At 35.7% G+C, this 26992-nt stretch overlaps 1 protein-coding gene across 5 annotated transcripts in view; it reads left to right on the top strand.

The window, feature by feature from the left end:
• The window catches only part of LOC150104660 (sulfotransferase 1B1-like), a 208008-nt gene that overhangs the window by 56144 nt on the left and 124872 nt on the right, over positions 1-26992 (top strand). For 2 of the 5 annotated variants that reach the window (XM_090395855.1, XM_090395857.1), the window contains exon 1: positions 7644-7904. The exons of 1 other annotated variant lie outside the window; for it this stretch is intronic. The gene's annotated coding sequence lies outside the window, so the exon portion shown is untranslated. Of the gene's footprint in view, positions 1-7643; positions 7905-19990; positions 20236-26992 lie in introns of those variants that run through there. 2 more of the 5 variants (XM_090395856.1, XM_090395858.1) reach the window with 1 other exon arrangement.

The following is a 26992-nucleotide window of genomic DNA, read 5'->3' as shown; positions in this document are numbered from 1 at the left end:
GAATGAGTTGAATGGGTTGGAATTTCTGCCACAGCAACTAAGGCTACGAGACTAGAGTATTTTCTGTTAATTGGTGTGTGTGCACCTCTGGCTGCTTGTCATTGGGTGGGGGGGAAGAAAACCTTCCAGCTCGGATTGAGACCGGAAGCTCTCTTTGAAGATGGAAAAGCACTTTTGAAGGTTCCTTGGAAACCAGAAGGGAACATGCCTCGACATCCTCTGGACTGTTCAGTGGAGGGGGCTTACGTATAAAGGAATAATGTCTCGCACCATCATAAACTATTTATATAATAGTCCTTTTGGGTGCTATAGTCATTTTTTTTTTTTGTGGGTATGACTTTAGAATGGAAAACTTTTTGACAAGTATGTGCATCGTTAAAGTTCTTATATAGAAATCAAGGACCATTCCTGTTCTAAGGGTACAACACAAATACAAATTTTCTAATAGCTGCAGGCGTACGACCACAGTGGAGTGTAAACGTAATCACAAGAAGCCTAATGAGACAAGAATAACTTATCTTGTCTGTGTTCGAGAATCTACTTCGCTTAACCGTTAAGTCCATGGTTAAAGTTATTATAAGACCATCTTCGGAGAAAGAAAGCGACATCTAGCGTGATCTCACATTCTGTTTACGTCACGAACACCGATCGAATGGGAGCCTTCGTGTCAAGACGTTTATGAGTCTTGAATCTCTTCATAAGTTCTTTTCAACTGAAGGTAAGTTAGCTGGGTTTTCCTTCCGTGGAACTGGTTTTTCGCCTGGTAGAACTGCAAACTTGCCAGATGAATGAACACACGAAATTAACACGTAATTAACAAGAAAACCAGCTACAACCGATCCACTGGGACTAAATGTAAATCGATAAACTGGTACCAAATTATATATAAACATGGTCTTCAGTTTATATTAATAACTGGGACACAGTGAAATATAATAGTATCAGTTATAATACAGTATATGTGATGATGGACGCAGTCTATTCTATGTTGTTTGGTTACAGCACGCCACTCTTATAAAATGTGTTGTATTTTCCCTCAATTTTTGGCGAGGTAGCATTAATACATTACTTGGGAAGTATTATAGAACAAGGTGATTGTTGCCTTGCATATCCAGTGGAGTGGTATATTATGCCTAGATATGTGTCCACGGTGCCAGTTTGCCTGTTTTGAATTTGTAACTCACCTTTGATTGAAAAGCCCTGATAGAGGTTCTTCGCGTCATAGATGTAATCGAACCGAGGTCTTTTCAACCAAAGGGTCCCCCCCCTTCTCGAAACCAACTGAGCTACTGAGGCTCATCTTATAGAATAACACTTTAAAATTGCGCGCGATGTTTATATTATGTATTGTTTTATTTTTATGACTTTTCTTATTGCCATATAAGTTAGTTTTCTTAGAGTAGTAGTGGGTCCAAACTATGTTAGTTGATTGGGAATCACTCATTTCGCAGAAGAGTGACTAGTAATAAACATCTCGTTTGGGTTATGGAGAGATGCTTGTGTGGATTTTTAAACAAAGCTTGTTTTTTATATGTTGATTGAATTTTATCGGTATAGATGCGAACACAGATTGATAAGAAAAGAACTATTTATTAACTTATATGCTAATATTTTGCTGGTATTATATCCAGCATCTTCAGAGCATACAAAAAAGTTTGTTACAGTAGCGAGACAAACGCAATCCGGTGTAACAGTGGGACTAGTATGAGTAATTGTAGCGTGCAACACAGACTAAAGTCCTAATTAGGCGCCATCTAAGTTTAAAAAATAAAGCAGATATTAATTTGGTCTTAGAATGATTGTCTCCCAAATCTTCGGTAGATTTATACAGCCATCTTGTTGAGGTTTGGAGTATGTTTCAAGGCTTCTGTTGATTCCAGGAACAACCTCTCTGACTTGTAAAAGCTTCTGTGCAGTACTTTTTTTTTTCAATTGATCCTGTGTGCAGGAGTATCCAAAGCATGGTCTGCCAGACCCTACTTACCATAGCGAAAGTGCCGGATATATTTTTTGTGTTCACCGAGGCGGATGTTCACAGTTCTTTCTGTCTGTACATAGCAGGCTCGATGACATGAACAAGGCGCTTCATAGACTCCTGGATACGATAAAGGAGAGAATCTGTCATTAGGTGAACGGATCAGAGTTGCAAATTTCTCATAAGTGAAATTTGCAACTCTGATCTGTATTTAAATACAGTGCGTAGTTGGTGTTTGTTTAAGCACCCTAGATATCTTTTCAGATGTGCCTTTAATGTATGGGATGGTGATAGTTTTGTTGTAGTCTTCTGTGATAGATAGGGGTGGGATTTTCGGGAGTATTTTATGTCTTATGGGGATTATAACCATTGGGCAGGAAGGTGTGACGCAGGTGAGAAAGTTCAGCAGTGAGAGCAATGTCATTGGAACAAATTGCTCTGGTTCTATGGGTTAGTGTTTTTAAGATACCATGTTGTTGAGAAGGGCGATGATGGTGTAAATATCTCCCTGTATGTGTGGGTTTTCTATAAACCGAGAATGATAAAGAATCTTCTGTAAGACGTGTGATAAGTGTGCCCAGGAAGGGCAGACAGCCATTGGCTTCTAGTTCCATTGTAAAGTGGATTTTAGGGTACTGGTTATTTAGATGCACTAAACATGTATTCAATGTGTCTGGGCCATGTGGCCAAATAGCAAACACATCATCAACATAGCGTAGCCAGAGACTAGGTTTGAGAGTGTTGATAGCTAGCTTTTCCAGATGTTCTATGTAGAAGTTGGCTAGGGGGGGGGGATCCCATAGCTGTCCCATCTAATTGTTTGTATATTTTCCTTTTCCATGTAAAATAACCTGTCTGTACTGTGAATTTAAATAGCTGAAATATATCAGGGGGAAATTGTGAATTTAGTAAGTTAAGAGTTTCAGTTTCAGTTAATGGTACATTCGTGAATAAAGAGGTGATATCAAAACTCACCAGTCTTAACTTTTTAAGGCATGGTTTTCCAAAAATACATTTTAGGTGGGCAGAATTTTTAACAAAAGAGGGCGAATTGTTTGTGCAAGTGGCTAGTAGTTTGGCTGAATGTTTAGCAAGTTTATATGTGGGACTGTTTATACTATCTACAATAGGGCGTAAAGGTGCACCTTATTTGTGAATTTTTGGAGCTCCATATATCCTGGGTGTTTTAACGTGGAGGGATTTGAGTTTTGTTGACTGTTTCTTTTGGCCAGGAAGTGACTTTGTTCAATAACTTGCACACCTTATTCTTTTGCGAGTTGGTGGGATCTCGATGTATAATTTGATATGTTGACTGGTCGTGGAGAAGTGCGTGCATTTTGCTTTCATATTCTGTTGTATCCATTACTACAGTTGCGTTTCCTTTGTCTGATTTGGTTATGGTAATACGGTTGTTATTGCGTAACTCTTTTAGAGCCATGATTTCTTTATGTGGGAAATTATTTTTGGGAGGCTTAGAATGGATTAGGATGTTGGCCACGTCTAATCGAATATTATTGGCAATTGCTGGAGTCAGGTATATCCCACGTTTTTTTTTAATAAGTAAAGTGGATATTAAATCCAGAATTATTTCAAAGCCGAATGTAGAAACTATGAAAGTTTCGTAAAAAAAACTTTTGACCAGAGAGCTTACGGAAATACTCACCGGCATTCACGAGCTCTCTGGTCAACTTTTTTTTTTTTTTGAAACTTTCATAGTTTCTACATTCGGCTTTGAAATAATGCTGGGTTTAATATACACTTATATAATTTTGCATCGCCGAACTTTTGAAGCCTTTTGGCTCTTTATTTTAGCTTATTTTTAGCTTGAGGAATTTGTGTGTGAGGTTATTTTAATGCAATATTGCTTTGTGATTTTCGCAGATTGACTTCAGTAAGCATTTGTATGAGTGTGCCACCCACAAAAGGTGTCAATTTATTCAGGTTGTTAAAATTCTGTACATTAGTATAGTGGGTGCTAAATATTAGAACAGTCAGGAAAAACCATACTGTAGAGATCAAGTGGAACTTTTCAAGCCATTATAGGCCTCCATTAGGCGTTATAATAGTCTCAGACCGAAATAGCGATAGCTTCTCAACAATAACATTTTTTTTTTCGAATGAGGTCGAAAAGCTCCCAGTCTGTAATTGTCTATTTATTAAAAAATAAAAAATGATAGCTGACTTTTTACAAAGGTTTTAATAGAAAAAATCTTTTTGAGTCTGTCACGCTACAGAAAGCGAAAAACATAATTTTATAAAATTTCAGCGTGTCAAGAAATTCGTCAGTCTTATTTCATTTTAGCGTGTATGCCTTTCCTTCTAAGAAAATGAGCGGGTTAAGCTAAGGAACTGTAGAAAAATCGACTTGGGTTACTTCACATTTTCTATCTATTTATTATTTCTAAGTTTTCTACATTGGAAATTCTAAAAAAGATGGAAAGAATTACCCCTGTTTTTCTGCATTTTAATTTTAATCTCTTAGTTCTGCTAAAAGGATTAAGAAATCATTCAGCCTTGTGTAACCAATAGACAAGCTTTTTTTCCCCCATGACAAAATCAATGGTAATATTTGACTTGCTTTATAATGAAATTGTACTTAATAAGCATAATCTGATTTGTTTCATTTCTAGTAACTGAACTGTTTCCTAAATAGATATTTAATAATCATGTCTGCATTTGCCTACTGGAAACAGAGTGAGTTTACTGCTTACCCCTTCGATACAAGAAACGGGTGTCCAAAATTACACCAACGTATTGGTGACTAATATTACTCACTCATTCACATCCGCTCGCTGAATCAGTATCCAGCTTACTAAGGGTTACGAAAACAAACTGATGAAATAAAATAATTCCTGTTTAAAAGTTACAGGCATTTAGTACGAAGAAATGCAGGTTTTATCCAGGAGCACAAAATCTGGGGAGTCGAACTCATCCACCTCTTTTGGGTTCATAAGATTATTTATTAACTCTAAGGTTGCCTTATTATCTGAGAAGAGTTTTCATGCAGTATCGAATATTTGTACTCTATTAAGTAACGGTTGATTTGTATCAAAGCAGAATAATTAGCAATCGGTCCCTCCTTTTTAGCATTCTAGTAAGTCATTATTTTTCTCACTGGCTAATAGGTTTTTGTCTTTAATAAAAGCATTCAGATATTCCCGTGTGGAAAGACATCCCGTAGACCGAAAAGGTTAGCCCTGGTTCGCTAGAGTTTTAGTGAAAATTGAAACTTTGAAACATTTTCTTTAATTTGAAAGACTACTCAGGTCTCTGAAGGTATGTGATGATCAGTATTGACCCACCTGTTGATTCAAATAAAGGCGCTTTAGTTGAATGGAGTTCAGGGATTGCAAGGCCCTAAACAATTATTTGTGAGATTTGTTAATTATTTCTGATAAACATAAAGATAAAAAGAAGCTGCTAAATTCCTAATAGTTATGCTTACATTTTTATGTAAGCACATTTATTTTTTATTATTTTAATAATAAAAATTTTCCTAACCATCTCGCTCTCTCTCATACGCTTCTCTATCTCCCTGAAAGATCTCACATAACTAAATATTTCCCAACATTTGGCACAGGATCCAAAGATATCGTTTGAGACTATACAGCTTTCGATTTCTTTTAAATTACTAAATGCAAACTTTAAACGGACTTTTTAGCCCGAGTTCTGTGTAAGAATTCATTCATCTGAAATAAAATACAAATTCGCACATAGGTGAATATTGGGTAGCTTTACCTTTATTCATCTTTCCCCTGCTGTAGTCAGTCTTTATTATCACTAACATATGGTAAATACATCTAGAAATTTCCCACTAAGTCAACCTACCTTTTAGTAATTGTTACAGTTAACATCCTCTCCAGCGTTTTCGATTATCAGTGTTTTAAATTATATTGCTTACATATCAGCCGAATGTGTAAAACATTGCTAATGATTCACTAGTACTGAGGAAAATGTATTTAATTGTAAAATAACTTATTAGTTGCAGATGATTTTAATACATTTTTCATTCATACAAACGTTTTAGTTACACACACACACACAAAAAATGTTTCGGCCAGAATTTCAGTATATTTGAGATTAGAATAATTTATTTCCTGTATCTCTGGTTCAGCTGTTTACAGCTTTACTGTTATCATTTCGACGTTAAGGAATTTTGAAGAAAAACATCATTGATAGGGAGCTTTTATCTGAAACTAGCTCGACCCTTTATTTGCACTTGAAACAACAGGCATCTCCTTGACCGACACTCGTTCGAGGTGTATGGGGTCGAAGAAATTGGAATAACACAGTGGATACGCCTTTAAATGCACTTCCTCACACATAACTGAGAACTTGTGCTGAGGAAAGCACTGTTATCTTTCTCCCACCTGAACCTCCGTAGCTTACTTTGTGACGACGATTCCCTTTAGTTGTAAAGACCGGAGTGTCAATCCTGGAATGGCTTTTCCATTCCGGAGTTCGATGCGAAAAGTCATAACGGCTTTTCAGTTGAAGCTGAGTTAGCTGGACTAATACGGAGGTTGGAGCTTTTTCATTCCACAGAACATAAACTCCTCTGCAGGTATTTAAGGCATAATCCGTGGCGTCATGCCTATGGACGCTTCAGCGGTAATTCAGACTAACCACCTGATCCTTGTTCCCACCTGATCTACTCCTGTATCTCCCTCCCCCCCTCCAATGCGCACACACATATACACACTTCAGAAAAAGCCTGTGGAGAAGTTGTTCACTGGGGGAGAAGAAAAAAAAAATAGGAGAAAAAATGCAAAAAAGTGAACAAACAACAACAAAAAAAAAATAAAAAATATATGAGAAAGAGAGAGAGCGCATAAGAGCCTCCGTAGCTCAGTCGGTATAGACAAAGTCCTTTGGTCTGAAAGACCTAGGTTCGACTCCAGTTCATGACATGAGAACCCTTATCTGGTCCCTTTTGACTAAAGATGAGTTATCCGGTCTCATACGGAGATAGGTTTTTTTCACCCGGAAATTCGGGTGGTGTTTCGTCCCCCAGAACAGACAAACCGACCCGTGAAGACACAGGGATCTACAGTCATGAATACTTGTCCTAGAGATGCAGCAGAAGAGTGACGATTGGCTGCATTAATTCGTCAAAAACCCTTCATTAGGGGACTCAATCTCCTAAGGAATGGATGAGAAGGGAAGGATTATATATATGTAGCATAATAAGAGAACTTTGATCGTGATGTCTCTGCAATTTAAAGTGTATGTCCACTTTCAATGATGTGAAATGCAGAAAAACCAATTTAGTCATTTGAAATGCTTTAAATGAAGTTTTGTAAACGTTTTCTTAAATACATCTTTCTTTATTATCATTACCCGAGGTCTTGACTAAATAAATTTATCCCCGAACTTTTAATTTTCTTAAACGCTCAGTTTAGAAAAGAATGTTTTTTTTTTCTTGTGGTAATTAACTATACTTTAATACGAAATGCTCTTTAGATAAATAACTTCAAGGCACACTTACCTATATGCTCGCGAATTCCTTATCATTATGACAAGAATTTCCATTCATGGAACGAATTTCGTGAACACGTGAACGTCATGCATTGGTGGATCAGTTGGGCATGAATTGTTTTTTTTTTTCGGAAGCTTTGCGCGTTCTAGGCAGACTAACAAAATCAAGTGTATTTTGTTACAACAACAAACGGGTTTTAATACAATGCGAAAACAATGTTCTGGAGCTGTTATCAAAGTCAGTTGGCAGTACCAGCTGAAATTTTACACTTTAGTTCTAACAGTTTATACTAATCTAAATTATTAAAGCAATCACGTCTGTCTGTTTCGCCTTGTTTACAGAATTGGCGGATTTACTATGCTACAAGCAAAGCATATCAATGTGATGATTTCTTTTCGCAAAAGTAATTATGACTGTTTGTATGCATCAAAACACGCGGCTCCTAATAAAGTAAGTGATTTGAATTCAACTTAGTGTGTATATTACCTGAAAGAGAAAGGAAATCCCCCTCCCCCCCGTATGAAATATGCAATTTCTATTAGTAAATATTGCGCCGTTATGCGTTCTTAGTCGGAATTTTAAAATTCAGCATGAAAACAAAAGATGAGAGCCGTTCTGTATTCGGAATTTTTATTAACGCAAATGCTAGTCCAGATTATTAACCTATGGATATTTCTTCTCCTTCCAGGTGAAGAATGAGGATTTAAGTAGGAACGCAAAGTCTTTATTCAGTTTGGTTTGCAAAAACTACACTTTTTTTATATATATATAAATACAATGATGTCCGATTGCTCATAAAATAATGCAAACTTATTAGCTCCGATTTCTGCCTCGAAATCAAAATGAAATAGAATTTTAATATATAAAGCCCACACTTTCTTGTAATTAGGCAAACATACAACTTGTCAATAGACAGCTAATTAAATGATTTAAACCACCTATTAAGTGTGCATGTTGCAACTTGTCAATCTCTTTAAAAGATACTAATAATAAAGCCTCCAGAAATTATAACAAATATCAGCCAGTTGAAGTATATTACTGATCAAACCCTGAGATTCGAATAATATTGGTGGTATTGATAATATGTACCTTGAGGAAGGGAGACAACTCTGCATGAGTGTGGAAAGAAAACTCGTGAATCGTGTTCAGAGGGAAAATATCCAAGTTACAGTTGGTTTTTGAAGGATATTATGATTCTTTAACGGAAACTATTATAGAAGCACTGAAACAGGTGCTGCACGTACTCGGATGTTTACTGAATTTCTAAATATTCACAGCTTCATGCTTGAGAGGGCGCTATCATTACTAGATCTAAATCCAACGATTTGCGCAGAAACTGAAAGTGTGCGTTTCTTGTTAATTTGTGCTAGATGATTTAAACTTGTGAAATAATTAAATATTCTGTACACTGCTTTACGTCATTTACCATTCCAGCTCATAATATTTGTTTCACAATGAAAGCAAATCAAAAATGGAAAAACGGCATGTGGTTTAGTAGTAAAATCAACTTAGTACTTACAGTGAATTAAATTTAAATTTCTTTTTTTCTAATCTAGGACATACTCATTTATAAATTAGACATGCATTTTATACAAAGTAATACGATTAATTACTAATCATTAATTAATGTTACTTAATAATAATTTTGGACTTCAATTCTTCTGATGTGAAGAATTTGTAGAATTCTTCACATGAGCTGAATTTGTAGAATTTAGAATGTGCCGGAGAACGGTTTAGGTATAACTTCAGTAACCTCGAGTATGATACTTTTACCACGAAACTTTAAGGCAAAGTTACGTTATTAATACGCATTCTTACGCATAAAATTAGTAATTTTATTATATTTGGTATTTTACGCAAGTTTGTGCGTTCAAAAAAAAAAGGAAAAAATATAATAATTATCTTGCCATGTTGCTATTATATTTTAAACCTAATTTACCCTTCATTTTGGATGTGTTATTAGCTATTGTATATGCGAGGTGTTACATGACTTTGTTGATATTTCGGAATCTTATCCCGGGCTATCATACCGCGTCAGAAATCTTATTTGGACATGGATCCGATTCTCAATAGTTACGGAGGTATATGGTATTTGAGACGTAACTACCTGCAGTGGTGCATCCAGAGGGGGGGTGCCCCCCTCTGGATGCGCCACTTTGGGGAAAAAAAACACTAGAAAATTTTCTAAAAATCTTTTCCTAATTAAAATTCATTTTTTTTATTTATGTTGTGTCGTGTCTTCTATTTCTATACTAATGAATTAGCGATCATTGCAGATGCTCAGTCATAGGTCGTATGCGATGTGTGTAGTCTCAAATCGTCTACTCAACTCGCCTTCTCCCCCCCAAGATTAAATGCTGAGTGCGCTACTGACTACTTGAGACACCTTTTGTATCACAGTTGCGATGAAGACGCAGCATTTTTGTCCTCTTGGAAAAAAATTTGGGGTCGAATCGTGTCTAAGATACGAAGAACTTTTTATAAAGATTCTTTTCAACATAATATAAATTATCCGATCTCGTGCGCAAGTGTAAGTATTTATCATTCGCAAAACATGAAAACCGGCCGTTACATTTTTTTACTTCTATTACGCAGTCAGTTTAAGCCATTCTGAAGCACACAGTTCGTCACTCACTAGTGAGTGACTATTGTCCAGTTTGGCACCCTCTTGTAGGATGCCACAAGACAACGTTTTAACACGTTTACACAGGATACAATAATTATGCATAATGTGCATTTCCTTTGAGAGATAACTATAATCTACATCTTTTGGTTACTGGGATTTGAGTTCAGTCTGAGAAAAAGACTGGAACAATAACGGCTTGTCGTTTTTAATCAATGATTCAGAGTATCGAATAATAGATTATAAAAATAAAATATGTAATTAAATCATTAATTTCTCTTATATGTAAGTGGCTTTCATTAATTCGCATTGGACTTTTTTTTTGTAAGTCAGTAGCTTAAAAGTAATACATAAGAAGTTGATAAACGCACTTCGTTTAAGTAAGCACAGAGTGTGAAAAAAAAAAAAAAAGTATAACCCAGTGCCCATAATGGGTTTCAAGTAAAATTAAAATAATCACAGCCAGCGCGAGACAATTCAAGGGTGATTGTTGACTAAAGGGGAGGGGGGGTGTGATATAATTTTCTTGTTCCTCCTTTAATGTTTAATGAAATCCCAAGTCATTTGCACTTAGTCTAAAGGAATGATGTTCGGTTGTCGTGTGATACCAGGTACAAAAGGGTACTTGGCATATCGCCCTTCCCCCACACTTTCAGAACTCTCATGCATGCAGGTTTGGGGATTTAGGCTTAAAAATGAACAAAATGTGTGAAAACATAAAACTAACATGACAAAACGAATTATTTCTGAAGCGAATTGCTGCTCTTACTGAAAGAATCTCGGATTAAAATATCTGGCGAAAGCGACATCGCAATCTGTAAAAATTCAGTTTATTATGACACTCGAACTTGCAGCAGCTGCGAGAAAAAGGAATGCGAAATCTGACTTCGAAGAGACCTGCAGTAAAAACTCGCTTCTTGTACAAATGATATTAATGCCTTCTGATCCTTGACCAGCACGAGTAATTCTGTCCATCTAAGCTTCCACTTCGATCTCGCCCATGTGTCATTACATTAACATCACCTCCTGGTATCACTTTTCTTCTACACATACGAGACAAATCCCTCGCCGCTATACTGAATGATTTTTGGGATGGCTCAGACACTAAAAAGGCTTCTTGTGAGGTATTCGCCCATTGTACTTCTGAACTCCTGTTTTATCTCATCCTTACGCTCTTTCATACTTAGCTAACAGCCAACTCGCAGTTCGAAAATAAGTATTTGTCCTATTAAAAAGAAGTGGGAGAGAAATTTACTGTCAGACTTTTGATTATTTCGAAAATAACGGAGAATCTCCACAGCTAACTCATTCACGACTTTTAGGCTTTCCAGATTGCCAATCACCAGTATCGACTCCACTGTCGATCTACAATGGATTTCCTTGACTACATACTCATCCCTTTGGAATGACATGGAATGGTCGGGGAAAACTTATGCAGTCATTTTAGAAATTTTCAAGGCATTTTTAGCGGATCTATCGTAGAGGCTTGCTCAGTATATTATGATTTTGATCATGTATTTTTAACCCTATCTACATTTTATAAAGTATTTTTTAATATATTAATAACCCTGTAATTAAAATCACGTAGGCTGGTTTCGTTTCTTTCATTGTGATTCAAGATATTTGATGACAATGTCTTTAGATACATCGAAGGCTGTTAGTTTAAATACGAAAACACATGTATCAGCGAATGTCGGAGTACCTGGGCATGTTATAAGTCTCGAATGAACCTTGTTCCCTTATCACATTCCCTGCGTCTTAGATTACTGCGAGAAATGCTGCTATTGTTCGTGTTGACTGAGACGTTTGTCGGAGGGGGATAGGAATTATTATGTTTTGGTACGTCTGTCCTTGGAATGGAATTTATTGTTTTATAACATGTAAGCGTCATTTGCGCTCACATAAAAACTGACAGCTATCTCTGATAAGATTGCTGCTTCCTGTCAGATACGCGACATTTCGAAAATACTCATGAAATTTAGAAGCCTATACTTATTATAAGTTTGCATTATTTTGATCCATGGTTTTTTCAGAGGCCCAAATCATATGCTCCTAACCAATGCGCTGCCTGATCATCAGGTATGTGCAGAATATTTTCATGAGAATTAAATTAACGATACACATCTGGCAAAAAAATAATAAAAATAAATCTCATTTTTCATGTCTTGTTTTTTTAGTTTTCTATTTTCTGTTTTAGTGCATGCTTTTTATTTTTAAAATTCATAATGTTATTTAGTGGATCCGGCGAAAGAATGAAGCATTGTTTGCTTTGATATAGGGGAAACTAATGGTGGACTAATGCAGAGGTTTGTTTCAGACTGCTCAAGCAATCCTTCCTACTTTGTGTATTTGTCCGCTAGCTTGCCTTGTCACATCTTTCGCTGATAGGAAAGAAGAAAAAAAGCGCCCTTATTCGTAAATGCATGTGATAGTAGAAATGAATATAAAAATAAGCACTTTGTCCGTGTACTAACCGTTTATTTTTAATAATTTGTTCAGATAAAATTTGGCTATAAAGCCGGCCTTTTTTTATTTTCAATCCAATAACTTTAAATCAGATTAAAAGCTTACTGAATTGTCAGAAAGTACTGTAGGCGCATAAATTCCAATCTTTTGTACTCAGCTGTATTTTACACTTACAATGGTAAAAATAAAAAACATAAATTTAAATTATGCTTGGTATTATACAGTAATTTCTAACTATAGTAAGTTTATGAATGTTCCATTCAGAAAAGTTTACATGCTGAACTACAAAACAGGAAATTATGACCAACTGAGGAGTATACTTAGTTCAGTGGAACGGGATCGGTTGCTGGATGGAAAGAATATCGACAGTGCATGGGAAGCATTTAAACAATACTTAAATGATGCGATATCAGAATGTGTCCCAAGAGTTCGAAGAATAATTGGAGTAGGAATCAAATGGATGTGTAGTCTTATTTAGCAAGAGATTCGAAGAAAAGGACGAAGTGGAAGGAATACCGTTTGCATAAGGATCACGTCCGTTAGGAACGTTATAAGCAGCAAGCTAGAATAATCACAACTGTTGTACGGAAAGCAAAGTCTGATTATGAAAAGAAACTGGCTCTGCGTGCTGAGACAACCCACAAGAATTCTATCGATATACTGCAAGTAAAAGAAAGAATGAATATAAAAGAATAACTCTTCTAAATCCAGATGGCGTGAGGGTTACAGATGTAGAAGAGGTTATTCAATTAATGAGTGCCCATTTCGTTAAAAGCTATCAACCTGGTGAACGCAACATTGAGCTCACTGTCACCTTCTCACTAGATGAAGAAATGCAGGTGTGTGTGTGTGAGGCCGAGGTATTAGCTGTTGCACAAATTGAATAAGAACTCAGCAATATATATAGACTGATGGAATATCAGCACGTGTGCTAAAAGAGTGTTCAACTGAACTGGCCATTCCTTTGACCACAATGTTTAATATGAGTCTCAGAACAGGGAAGATTCCGCAGGAATGGAAGGAATGTATGGTAATTCCATTGCACAAGGGTGGTGCAAAGACCGATGTATCCAACTATCGACCAATTAGTATCTCAGAAATGGTGGTGAAGATTTTGGAAAAATGGTTAGGGTTCGCATTCAGAAATGGGTTTACAGTGAATCTCTACTTTGCAATGAACAACATGGTTTTCTAAAGGAAGGTCATGTTTTAGCAACTTGCTCAAATTCTATAACAATGTTACCATTGAACTAGACAAAGGAACTGGATACACCATGATAACTTTGGATTTTGCTAAGGCTTTTGACAGAATACAGCATGGCATACTGCTGCATAAATTATAGAAAATGGGTTTGGGTTATACAATATTAGCATGGATAAGAGGATAGCTGACTGACAGATATCAAAAAGTGGTATACGGGGGATCTGAGTCTGCAAGGTTTAAGGTAACAAGTGGTGTACCACAAGGTTCAGTGCTTGGTCCACTGTTATTCAATCTGTACATTAATGATATTGGGAAGGATTTGACAAGCAACATACAGTTATTTGCTGATGTTGCAAAGATAGGTAGAGTAATCAGGAATGCTGCTGATATGCAGTCTTTGCAGAATGATTTGAATAGGCTGGAATTGTGGGCATGGGAAAACGGGTGTCAGTTCAATGTCAGTAAATGTAAAATCATTCAATTCGACATGATTAGATATCCAATGTCGTATTATATTGGTGGGATTAGGCTAGAAGAAACTGATTAGACTAGGGATCTTGGAGTGTTAGTAGATAGGAGCACTACCCTGTTCACACACCCCCCCCCCTCAGATATCGCTTTGGCGTAACGCACAATGTATTCCTGCAAAGTTTCACAGTATTTGGATCATTTGATGATCCTCCACAAGGCATTAAATAGGGATACTTTAATTTTGATCACCTTTTATCAAGGTTTCCCAAACTTTTTTTTTCATGGCCCGGTTATTTTAATACTTTATCTTCGTGACCCACTAAATTTTTTATGGGCAATGGGTAAAGTAAAACAGATTTGAATGTTCATAGAGTTTTCATTTATTATTATTATAATAAAGAAGCATTTACTCTTACAAAAATATAAAGAAATTAAACTAAAACCAAGTAGTTTATTAATGAGAAATGTGATGCTGTTGTTTGTTAACTAGATTTCAACACCTAGGTTTTCGAGTTTTTTTAGGCGACCCATGCATTTAGATTTCGTGACCCAGTGCCGGGTCGTGACCCACCATTTGGGAAACGCTGATGTATATTATGTAGATTTTACCCACTAAGAACTGTAATCTTATAGTACATGAATATTATATCATGAGTGGGCTACAAATTAGATAATCACAAAACCATGCTCTAAAAACCAATAATGGTAGTTTCACGCGCAATATTTAGCATTATAAGAATATTCTGCCGACCTGGGTAGCCGAGCGGACAGTGCACCACTCTCCATCGAACCCAAGGCCTGTTGGTTGGAGAGTGGTATCCTGCCCACTCGGTCATACAGGCTGGCAGTATATTCTTGTGATATACCATTGCTATCTAAAATAGTTCAGAAGAGAGGGAGGGAGAGCGTCCACTCTCCCTCTCTCTCTGGGAGTAGAAAATCTACTCGTACAAGATAGGATTTTCGAAACGCTAAAGATAGTTTGGAGATTCAATTGCCACTGATGCATCGCTGTTCGTGCCTTCGGCTTTCGAGATTTGTTATAGCCAGGAAATAGGCTAGGTTTCTCAGTCATCATTATTCTGTTTGCAAACTACTCCTTCACGGCAGTGAGAAGCAAAGATTCATCGTGATTATCTATTAAATTGGTCATTGTGTCTCACTACAGTGTATAAGCTACAGGAGCTGAAATGTTTGGCAATATTTACTAGGGTCATTTCAAAAGTTCTTTATAGTGTACTCCTGTTCTCAAGCTAAACTTTTATTTAACAAAATGCATAGATCGGCTTTCAGTATAATTTAGGCCATTCTGCCTTATCACGTTTGGGTAACAGTCTAACGTTTTTTTTTTTTTTTTGATAAGTTGATTCACTTCAGCAGAAAGACGTTTTCAGTGTGTAAAGCGTTTTCAGTTGGTGGAATTCTTGAGGATTTATGTCAGGCCTCCACCACGGGGTGACGAAGCATTCCATCCTTTTCGATATGGTTAGATGCTTCACGAGCAAAGTATCTAATCATGTGGAAAACGAAACATGAACATCATGAAAATAACATGAAATATGCAGCTTCGCATTTTCATGCAAAATGAGGACCGCAGCTGCGAACATGGCTAGGCCTTTCTGCCCCAAATTTCTTGCCATAAAATGTCTTGCAGAGACTTCTGTAACATATTACTATCATTGTGTGTGTATCCGCAAGTACTCTGTCATTTTCGCTTCATTCTGGCCGTAAATCATCATTAACTTAGCCCGTTTATTTTAATTTTTTATTATATATATATATATATATATATATATTTTTTTTTTTTTTTTTTGATGAGAACTAGTTGGATTTCCATTGTTAGGATGACTAACTCTTCAATTCTGATTCCCAACCTCATGTCCGTCTTTCGTCTTCAGCAAAAATTCTGTTCAGAAATTGTTCGCTTTCAGTCTCATAACAATGCATCAGGTGTGTAATCCTCTTGCATGTTGATTACTAGTCTCTTTGTCAATTAGTGTATGACCCAATTGGTAGCACCTTTTCTATTTATCCAAACTTCAGTCAGAATTTCGGAAACAGACGAAGTCGAAAAGTTGCATCACTCGCTATTTCATCATATATTTTGCGTCGATTCTCTTCCAGCAGGCTGTTGACGATAACTACCAATGTGGCAAGTCTAGCTATTGGTGGTCTAAACACTTTTTGGATCGTTTTTAATGCTTGTATGACCTTTGCGGAAGAGATGTCCAACCTTCTCACTGATCTGGCGACCCACTTCACTATCTTCATCTAAAGATCGTGAATCAAAATTTGTTTCTTCCATCTAGGGTTTCAATTTTAATGTACGAAAGCTGGATATTTCACGATACCGACGTGCGTTAGATTCTTTCTTTATGTTGAAATCTTATTATGCTGGAGAACACCAGATACAGAAAACAAGATCACGACGTTTTCCACATGATTAGAAACTTTGCTCGTGAAGCATCTTCAGCATCAGGGTAGATGCACGTAATTAAAATATTTTTAAATACACGGTAATATTTTGTCCCTCTTTCACCTTACAACTACCCTGACCCTAGTATACCATCCGAATAGCATCTGAAAGAGGGACAAAATATTACCGTGTATTTAAAAATATTTTAATTACGTGCATCTACCCTGATTGCAGTTCTACCCTGATGCTGAAGATTGATTTCAAGTTGGCAGTTTAACCATCTAGCAAAGTGTTTGAGGAATATGGTGAAATCAGTCATCTTGCTTTGTACCCCCCCCCCAGTTCAGTTCTGGTTGAGAATCGGGATGATTTAAGAATCTAGCTGAGTATTGCGGCCCTAACTGAAATACTTTTCAGACACAAACCAAATTCAAGATGTTAAAGGATAGAGGGAATGGCTGCATGATGTTGAGAGAGTTCCTAGTTTTCTGAAGAAATAATAAAATAATATATATCACAAGAGGTTCATTTTGTAATAACTTTCGAAAAAATAATCTTTAGTGGTTCTATCCGGTACTGATAAGGTTATGGTACTGATATAAACAATTTAAATTACTTCTTCCAGTTAATTTAATTTTAAATATTGTATGTTAATCAAAACATTATCTTTACATTATTTTAATGTAATCTTTTGTTTATATATAACTTAATCTTATTCAATTAAATTTGTACATAAATATACAACCAGCTTCTGAGCTGGAAGACACGTAGACTGCTACTAAACTGGTGGTAGATGGTACATTCATCAATAACTAATTCCGAGAAGGCATGTTAAAGAAAATAGAACAAAGCCCTCCAAAAGAAAGACCGGTTATGGAGGGTAGGAAATGAACTACCAACGGGACAAGTGTCACTTTGAAAATTATTCATAATTAAAGTCATGCAATCAGCATCCTCGCGAAAAATGCGGTGTATAATTAAAAATTGCATGCCATTGTACGGATTGATGGAAAGTATTGTTATTGTATAGAACCGTACCGGGTTATGAAATTAAACCGATGAAATAATTGCATCAGTTTATCTCTGTATATTTATGTGTGGTGTTCAGTACGATCCCTCATCGTGTAATATACAAAGGTCTATCAAAAATACGTATTGATTTTTTTTTGTTTTCATATGTTTTCTGAACAAAATGTGTTCATTTTAAGTAACAGCTGAATTTTAGCAAGCTCTTAAGGGAGGGTAGAATGATAATTATTTCTTAATTTGTCATGCAGCAAACTTTCATCTTTATTCTTGAATAATAGTTTCGCTAGTAAATGCTAACGTGCTCTTCCTTATTAACTGGACTTTCTACTATAACCTCTGATTTTATCAAATACGAATTCCCCCCCCCCCTGACCCGACGAGAATCGTCAGTGGAATAGATTAATATAACCGACAACTTCCATTCGATAAGTCATAAAGTGCCCTTTAAAATTGGAATGCAAGCCTTTCAGTTGGGAGGTAGAGGAAATGGCCATTTCGTATCGTCAAGATTCATTTACATTATTAAAGATAAATACTAAATAAAATAAAAAAAACACGAAATTTTGGTGGGCCTTCGTGTAGAAAGGTTTTGCTGATCTGTTCCTTTATACATCTTAACTCCAACTGAACTATTGCAACCAACCTTCTGCTGTTCGGTACCCACGATGTAAGGTTATTTTCACAGCTAAGGAACATGAAAGAAATGGAGATAAAAAAAAAGTTGAGTCTAAGCCTATTTACTACGAGACTGTATTACAACTACTTCTATTAAGACGAGCATTACTTTCTTGTCAAAAACGCATTATCTGATATCGGTAGTAATAGTCTCGTAGAATGACATCCCACAATCTCATCTGTGAACCAAATGTACTGTTCTATGTACGTTTGCTCATTGCCATCTATCACTTTTAATGACTTAATATTATTCTTTAATTGAAAACATGGAAGAAACTTATGTCTGAGGCAGCGGCGAATGTAGAGGAAGAGATAATTCACTCTCCAAGAAATCAGTCCGAAAAAAAAAAGTTTTGAATTATTAATTAACTTGACTATCTTATATCCTCAGCGTTTCGAAATAAATATTTTTCGTAAAAATTTTATTAAATTCCCTCAGTAATATGCATAGTGTTAACCTATAAAACATATTTGTCGAGCCCCTGAAATCTAATTTTAGAGAAGTCTGAATTCTCACGTTGACTTTGGATGAATTGTAATTCGTTTATATACAGTTGTCTGTATATATACAGTGATTTTACAGTGGCTTTACAGTGATTCTCCTGTACTATTTTATGTAAAAGCTTTCAAACTTTTTCACTGCGATGTGAAGAAATACTGTAAAATCTTAGCGTAGTTTCTGATTAAAAAGAACGAATGCCGAAGCATTGATTTATGTATGTATTTGCGATTCCCAAATTGTTTTGTCAGTCTAATATGTACACGGACAGCTATACCAGTGGGAAGTATTATTCAGTTAATCGGTATCTAAATAGTTAACCATTGCGATAGGTATCGTTATTGTGTATGCGTTATTGGGGTTTCACTGACTAATGGTCTTCACTGATCCAGTTGATGTAGCTGACGAAAGACGTTGCAGTTCATCGAAAGTTTTAGGTTTCTTATCTTTTATCTGCTAACTAGAAGCAATATATATAGTCCTATATTATAAGCTGTTTGCTTTTGGGGGGGGGGGATTATTTCATAAGCATATCTAAGCGCGATTAGAACAACGTCATTGAGCAGAGAAGCAGGAATTATTTTTCTTGAAGGTGGGAGAATAAAGCAAACGGATCACGTCATTCTAGCCACATTGAAAATCTGTTTACGTTTGAAGCTAAAGGTTTACTTCGAAACGATCTGCCAATTACATTGCAATGTGTGTTTAATGTCCGATAGCGGATTTCGAAAGCTATGAAAATCTTCAGATTCTTCTTGAAATGATGTCAACCTAACGCTCGTTCAGTTTGCAGTATACATAACTATATGATCGATAATCCTTAATGTAAATCCACAAAACTCTCCGAATACTTCACAAAACTGTGTATGCTGTATCCGTTACACACCAAGAATAAAAAAAAAAAACACATTATTACTCGGTGTGCTGCACTTTCACTGCTAGAAGCAAAATGCCTAGTAACAGCATCATAGCGACGAGAAAGTGCTATTCTCTGTTACGACACAAGCACGTGGATATACACTGGACTGTGACTTATTCCTTGACTAAGGTAGGTGGTTTCATCTTCGGTCTGTTATTGGCTGGTCTCTCAGGTAACACAGGTACGATGCTGTAGGAGAACACTCGAAGGCAAGTGGCCCGCTTTTCTGCTCTCATTAGGCGCTTGTCCTCTTCGGCGTACATTGTGTGGAACCGTATAGCGTACTCTCAGTTTGCGTGTAGTTCATGGATACTTTTGTGTGCCCTTAATCCAAATGTTTAAATGTCTGCGGAGTGGTTTGTGATTATGCTAGGCTGATTCAAAAAACTTTTGTAGTACGTAGGTCGGGTGGGTTACCACCTAATATTGTATCGTTTCTGTTTTAGAGAAAATATTGCTTTCTCTTTGAAGCTACAAAGGTAAGTTCAGGGACAATTAAATCATTTTAGTTAAAATGACATAAAACGGCACAATGAAAATCGATTCGACAAATTGATTGATATTTGTTTTGGAAGTTGGCGTTACATGTCTTTTTTTCATTGATGGTTAGGACGGATAGAGTTCATCTAATTTTAATCATATCGATTAGTATGAAAGTTATTTCACTGATTTCTGATTCTGTGCATTTTCTTTCTCTCTTCGATTCTGTAAGATTATTTTCCTCATACTTAAGTCGTAATTTATGATACATCGTTAAGATAATTTCTTTTTTTATGCATGCGAAAATATTTGATAATCAAAATATTTTAATAAGATATTATTTTTTAAATATCGGTGTTTATAAAAATTCACTTTTTTTTGAGACAATATAAGTATACCTTGCACAGAATGCCAAAGCATCCTTTTAAATATAACTATATCTTAATCGAAAATATGGGTCTTAATATTACATACAATATATCAAAGCTAGTCGAACTGATAAGACTACTTAGATGCAGTCGATTATTTTTTAATATTTGATTTATTTAAAAAAGCCTCTTTGCATGAAATGTTTATTTTCTCCGTCACATTAATCGCATTAGACACTAAAATATATTCTTAGCGAGAGATCAACAACTTGCGAGTTCATTTATGGTGTTTCCGGTTGCTGACTTGCTCTCCGGGAAATAAAATATGAGTCATTCTTGCTAGTATTCTTATTATACTTATTCTAGTTGGTTCTTGTTTCTTCCGTATTTTTCGGAAGATATAAAATCGCTTTATTAGATTAGTTAAAAGGCAGTTTTTCAACTGCAGGGCATAGAATCGGAATATTTCATAGCTTGAAATTTTAACTACACTGACCCAAGAATGAAAAATAAATACATTAAAAAAAAAAAAATTAATACGTACCATCCGTAGCCGCAGTAATAATTGATATAACGCATTTAAATTGAGTAAATTAAGTATTCTAAGCCCATGTTAATTTCCGAACGTATGAAGTGCCACATCAAAACTTTGCTTCTAACGAGTACAAGGCGTGGATTCATTTATATTTACTGAAAAATAAATACTAAATAAGAGGAACACGAAATTTTAAGTCCTTCTTCGTATAGAGAGAAAAGGTTGGTTGTCAATCATTTCTCAGGTTACTTTCATCGCATATTTTGATGATCTGATTAATATAACAGCATTGACAGGCATATCAGACACTGGCCTACTTGTCCATAGTTATTCATGTACACTTAGGCTCTATAATCATATATATTCCGAATCCTAGTTAGTATTTATATGTACTCGTGTATGTTCTGCGGTCGATTTTGCTGAGTTTCGGAGTTTAAAAAATCCGAGTTTCTTCAGAGAAAAATCCTACTCTGTGCTAGCATTATCCCCTTTTAACACTCATTTCCTCAAACCGTATAGCCACAATCCGTGCAGTATTATTTGGCTCGATATCATCTTGCAAACGAGTTATTTCAATAGTAAAACCACCGTAGCGTAACAAAAGAACTGTTCAGAATGTGAGCGTAATTTGGTGAACATTTTTTCCGGAAACGACGGAGTAGAACAGGGTTCTAGTCAGCAGGATAAAAATCTCATACTATAATACCATTGCCGGTATATGTAAGGAAAACGATGTTTCGAATCCTAACTGTTATTTTTTTTATAATACGTGGGCATTGTAGTTTTAGGACTACACTGTAGCTAAGTTAGTGAGAGAGGATATGATGCCCGTTGATTGTGTATGTTCGCTACTAAATTTATCTGTTTTGCAAAGAAAAAACATTACTACCTCCTTATGAGATTGGCTAATACGTATGGGAAAAAAACGAAAAAAAAAAAAAACAGACAGGAAACTGGTTCGTTAGGTTTGCAATTGGAACTACTGTTCATGGACATTGCTCTAAGTTTAGAGAGTGTGTGAGAAAGATGACCCATGTAACATGAGACAGCAACATAACCATTTGTGTATTAGAAACTTGAATGATCCTATTTACTGCTTAGCTGATTTGTACAAAAAAAAAAAGCTAGCAGACACTGAAGAGGAGTAACCTCTAGAGGGAAATGGAACGCAAAGTTTTTTGGCGGTGCTGAATGCTATAGATCTGTATGTGCCAGGAAACGATGAAGAGGAATAATCAGCTCGAAAGAGAGAAATCTAGTTTTATCTTTTGGTACTAACCAAGGCAAGGGAAGGTGAACGAAGACATGTTTTGCTTGAAAGCACAGGATTGTGTAGTGAAGTTGATCATATTGTCCCTCACCCAACTGATGAACCTAAAATTAGCGTTTAAGATTATTGTAGATGATCTTGCATTTTGAATGTTTGAGCATTATAAGGTTGCTCGATGAAGAGGATGAATGGAGTGTAGTAGTATCGTCAACAAAACTATGGATACTCTTTAGGGTTAGCGAGAGGTCAGTGACTTATACAGTAGGAGGAAGAGAAGGAGCAAAAGTACAAGTCCGAGGATGTTCTGTAGATGAAAGCAAAGAATAATGAAAATGTCGTTTATGAATTCGTTGGTTGGTTTTTACGGGAGGAGTGGTGGTGCATAAGCAGCCCTTGAGTTGGCGCCCTAAATTTGTCAAATAGTAACCTTCTCATTTTATTACTATTCCTAGTCCAGGTTTTCGATTTTTCTTCCTCTTAAATTAGGTATCTGATAAAGTAACCTCTGATTCAGATTCTTCATAGGCATCTCCTGTTTTAAATGTAGGTCCCCTATCTAGACAACTTTCTTACATTCAGACCACCTTATAGTGAGCCCGATATTCTTTTGGCCAAGACGGTCGCAGAATGAATAACCGAGATGATTATCCCGGAGTGAAACTCTGCCACCATCATGAATCCAACTAACTCGCATTCGATTAAAAAGTACTTTCGAGATTATATTCTTCACGGTAGCGACGAGAAAAATAGTAAATATAGTAAAACTTATATTTATATATAGGTATTACTATAGGTTTATTAGTTAGAAAATACCCCTGGTATTTTCTAAATAGTAGGCACATATCGCATTATTGATTAGGCTGATCTATGAATGTGCTTTGTTTATTAATATAATTTATAGACGACTCTTCTATGTATTTTTTCCCATCACGTTATATCTGTTGGAACTTCAATTACGAAGTCCTGTTAAAAAGTATACTATTCCTTGAATAGCAGATAATATCCTTCTTGACTTTACATTTCAATAAAAACAAAATTGAAATTTAGCCTGAAAGAACGTTCTTCACATAGTCTGTATGATAGCGACTTTAGGTTATAAACGAAGGCTGAATGAGTAAACCATGTGCCTGTATCATATAGATATTCGTACTGACTGTGAACACTACTCGGAGCCTATATGATTAACTGTAGTACACCTGGGAAGAGAAATGGATATAACTATTTAAAACATTTGGTGCTGATTAAAGGACCTAACCAGAGGAAGTATTACTGTTATTCTGTAATACTGTATTCTGTAAAGGTAGCACATCGCTATAAAAAAAGTGGGGAGGAATTAATGTAATATCAATGAAGATGGAATTGAACTCTCAACCATCGACTATTCCAAACAACTGCATTGAGATATCAATTTTTAAAAACGCTTTCTAAATTCAGTTCATTTCAGAAAAAATTAATTTTCCTTAGTGCTATATTTGCATATATACTTGTTAGTTCCTCCAGTAGCTATAGTTTCAAAGGGAAGTTTCTTTTGTTATTGAGTTTTTTTTTTAAATATTAAAAAATCAACAGTGTGTCAAGAGTAGATCATGAGACTGCGATAATCTCGATGGAGTACTTTTTTTTGTACAAAAACTTCTTAGAAACACATCACGTATGTAAAATTAGTGAAGCTAAATACTCAGCAAGCAAGAAGATAGTTGCATTTATAAGCGGCTATTTTGCGATTTTTTATTCTTGATGTTACAGCTTTTATTATGTATGGTATTGTTCGAATTTAAGGGGGGGGGATTTATGTTATCAGTAATTAAGACAACACAGTATAGTGCTTCCAAATTGCAGTCTTCATGAATCATTGCTTTTTTTTTTGATAAAGTACGTAAAATTAAGCAATAACTGGTCAAAATAAGTTGAACATTGCGACCTACAGAAGTACTGATATTTGACTTTCTCCTCTTCTTGCCTTTAAAGTTTTGTTCTCCATTTTGAACCAGTTGTCCGAAAACTGGACCATTTTGGTGTAGTTTCCTGAAAACCGTCAGGGGATTTTAACATGGTAAACTGCTATATTCCATTAGATGAACGATGTGACCTGTGGGGTTGTCTGGGATGAAGAGATTTCCTCCTCCCTCTCACATACACAGTCCTCCCCTGAGTGAAATTGGGGGAGAAAACCTAACAAACAACTATACTCTAAAAGTGCCTGCGGTGGAAATGAAGAAAAATGACGTTTTCGTTGTTTCAGATATTCTAATTCTTTTATTAATTTAACGCTTCAAAGTTGGCATACGCTGTGCTATTAAATAGTGGCAGTTTTTCCACAAATCATGATTTAAATGTTTTAAAACTAAGTTGATTCCTTTGACGGATACTCAATTCGATGGGGGAACTGTATTTCGTCTTTTACTGGCTGTTTTTTAATGGCCTTTGCGTCCACTCAACAATAACATTTATAAAAAATCCATTTTCATTTTATTCATTTTTTTAAAGAAATTATTTTAAAAAAAAATTTAATTGCATAGTTTTCCATAATGTATGCATTACCAAAGTCACCCAATGGCCTTAGCTGTCTCAGCGTACGAATACTAGCAAATTGAAGTTGATAAAGTTTAGCATGTCATTACGTAAATTGGCAATTACATGAAGGTAGCCATATTTTGAAACAGTTTTGTTCAGAAGTTTATTACAATAGTACCAAGGCAGTTTCGTATCACGTGTAATGCACAACTTATGGATAGGTCAAAATATCCTGATTTACCTCTATGCATAACTAAAATTGCTTTGTTTGTATTTAATTTCTAAGTTAAAATAACCGTACATAAAAAACGAAATCGAGAATTACTTCTTGTTTTGAAGACCTTTGCTGGAGTTGTGTAACTATTGTAGAAGCAAATGCCCCTGCTGATATATATAAACCCCATTTGGGGGCTTTTTAAAACGCCGTTTGAATTGAAATAAAAAAGAATATTTTTTTTGTGTGATACTTCTCTATAATAGTAGTAGTAACAGCATTAACTTTTACTTTTGTTTAAGAAAAAATATAAGCTTGTCTTGTATTCGACGTTAATAGAAATGTTTGATCTTCAAAGCCTCACAACAAATGAATAAATAGCAGGGAAGGAAGATGAATAACCTTGCTCTAATACATTAGTGTAGCTTATATATCAGATCAAAAGGGTCTGATTAGCGGTCTAAGACGTCCTTAGTTAGACCAAAAAAGCTCTTTCCATCACCGGTTTTTCCTCATTATTCTATTTTTAAGTTGTTTTGAAATTACTTTTATTGTATTATTTATGCTTTTTTTTTTAATTATGAGATCGGTTATTGCAGCTTTTCTCAGTCGCTACATCTGGAGTGCTGGTTATTAGTTATGTCTCGGAGACTTATTTTGAATGCAAACAGTTGTAAATAATTTATTTTTTTTATTTTGGTGAGTAATTCAATCTCAAATGGGCAATCAAATGAGCAATTCAAGAATTGCCTCAATTGATTGCCCATTTTGACTTATGGAAACGAAAGTTTTAAGGACCAAGTGACAAAAACAGAAAAGATAGAAATGTGGGCATTAGGAATATTTAGGACTAAAATGTGTTGAAGAAATGCTTATGATCCCTCTCGCTTGCGGTGGTTTGGACATCTAATGAGAATTGAATTTAGCAAGAAGAATGTATAAAATAAAATTTGAGAAGAAACCACGAAGAAGGCCACGAGAAAAAAAAAAAAAAAAGAGAGAAATCCGAACTAGTACAATGCTCATGAAGGGAGAACAGAAAGAAATGGAGGGAATTGATCCGCTGCCCTGACAGTTTCTGTTGTAAGAGTTGTGGCTAAAGAGAGAGAGAAAGTAAATGCAACATTTTGTTTTTACATTTTATTAGGACATAGATTATTTATATGAACTACAGTTCGTTTTATTCCTTTTTAACTTTGGCTTTCTTTATCAATTTCTTATTATTATTTGACACCTGGGAGTCCAAAGACTCATCGTGGGAGGGCACCTGCTCTACAAACTGTCTCAACCACTCAATCCACCAACTGACCGCAACTACACCAACGCCATCTACCGCCAGCCATCACCACTAGTATTTCCACAGACAAGCACAAACATTCGAACCCCCAGCCTTTTGGCTGGAGAGCGGATACGCTAACCACTCGGCCAACCAGGCTGGCAATACCAGAATGTCTATCTATAAACTTTACTCGTATGCTATCTTTCACGTCTGCTCCATCTATACAAGCTGGGAAGGCATAAAACATTTAATACTATACATTAAATAAATCAAATTAAATAAAGCTGCAGAAAATAAAATAAAATAAATTAATTCTATGACGTCTCTGTAGAGCCGCGGCACACTTTAGTCAAACTTTTCACACAGTACAAAGTTCGGCTAAAAAGAACATTGATGCGTACAACATCATCAGAGGTTTAGTGATTTGTCAGTGGAATAATGATCGTAGGTCTAACTTTGTGAGCGGTAAAAAGTAGTTCTCAGGATATTATACCACTTCGGAGAACTTTTATTTTATGTTAAACTCTACTAGATGTTTCTAAAATGTAAGAGTAAATGAATTAAATTTTCACTTTT

The sequence above is a fragment of the Typopeltis vanoorti genome, chromosome 7 (assembly GCF_054136105.1).
Source record: "Typopeltis vanoorti isolate ZY-2024b chromosome 7, IOZ_Tvanoo_1.0, whole genome shotgun sequence".
NCBI lineage: Eukaryota > Metazoa > Arthropoda > Arachnida > Uropygi > Thelyphonidae > Typopeltis > Typopeltis vanoorti.
Note: the sequence above shows the minus strand (reverse complement) of the source record. Positions and strands in the feature narration are given on the sequence as shown.